Here is a 1,677-nt window from a genome sequence, read left to right on the forward strand (position 1 = left end):
TACTGTTGAATAGGAGTTTATAATCGTGTTAGAAGTGGACTACATGAAAGTGTTTTAAAGCATAAGTAACAAAACACTACATATCTGTCAAGCTAGGAGTTTCCAATTAAAAAAGTAAGTTCGTAAACACGAGTCCCTTTTGACTAGAGACATGTTCGTCTGCGTCTGACATTAACTTTATGCTTTTCCAAACAACAACAAAAAAAACTAAGAAGGCATGAATATTTTTCTCGACACTTTTTGTCTTATTTTTTTTATTTTTAACGTTGTTTCTTTTTTATTATTTCAAGCACTGTACGGACAAAGTATAATCCTAGAAGGATATTAAAAATAATCAGTTCCGGTAGTGAATTATTTTTTTACTGTTATTATTACAATAATTGTGAATTTAAACAAAATAAATTTTCTGAAGTGAATAGCAGTAAAATAGCCCCATAAAAGCTGCCTAAGACTATTTTACGTAAATATTATATTTTGTGTTTATGGCAAAGCAACTAAGGCTATTTCTTACCGTCCGTAATTTTGAACTATTGACCCGAGACTGTTTTTTTTTTTTATTTAGATTCAGAGATACACTTTACAAAAACTTTTAATGCTAGGCCTAGATGGGTTTTATTCCTTATTAAGCATAAAGCTACTCTGTTCACCGTGGGTATCGAATCCAGATTTTTAACATTATAAGCCCTCAAACTTGCCACTGAGCCACTGATAGGAGAGGGGGATATTTTTGACGTCTGTATACCAAGGTTCAAAAGCTTACAAACTCATTTCTGAATTAGTTATTAGAAAAGACTAGGAATGTCAAAATTGTATATTTCTTTAATTTCCAAAATGTTATTTTTCTTTAAATTATTCATTTGATGACAGGTGGATGTAGTCACATATTCTTTGGTTGTTCATTTCGGCAAATTAAGGTAATTATACGGTTCAAAGAAATGGGAGTGAATGCACAAAGATAAGTTGAAAGATATATTTGCGAAAATATGAATAGTTCGATGAACCCTATACGCTGATATGCAGTTTCTAGCTTTAGCTCCCCCTAGTGGCATACTGAAGATCTAAATGCCTTAATATGTTTTAACTATTTTTAATTATGATTTTCTACCCTTTTTTTTTTTGGTATTGCAGTGTTAACCAACTTTAATATTATTTCATTTTTAACCAATTTCTAAGTGTACTAAAACTTAAAAATCTAATAAGCATTGGCTCGTTAGAAGAAAATGTAAACAAATATGTCACTCAGCGACAAATCTGACGGCTTATAACGTTAAAAGCCGGGTTTCGATACCCGTGGTGGGCACAGCATAGATAGCCCATCGTGTTTAACCAAAACTAAACAAGTGTACAAAGTCACAGAGGTAATCAAATTAAACAATGTATAATGTCAAAACACGAAGATACAAAATCAGTTTGAAGAGAACGATTCAGACCTGGCATGGCGTTCGACTCGCAATATGCAGATCGTGGGTTCGAATCCCGTTACCTTTTCAGCGTGGGGCTGTTATAATGTGACGGTAAATTCCGCTTAACGAAAGAATAGCCCAAGAGGTGGCGGTGGGTGGTGTTAAATAGCTACCTGTCACTACTAAATTAGGGACGCATAGCGCACATAGCCCTCGTATAGCTTTGTGCGAAATTCAAACTGAAACAGAACAATTATACTAATAATTTCTGTTT

This window comes from Limulus polyphemus, unplaced genomic scaffold (assembly GCF_000517525.1).
Source record: "Limulus polyphemus unplaced genomic scaffold, Limulus_polyphemus-2.1.2 Scaffold831, whole genome shotgun sequence".
NCBI lineage: Eukaryota > Metazoa > Arthropoda > Merostomata > Xiphosura > Limulidae > Limulus > Limulus polyphemus.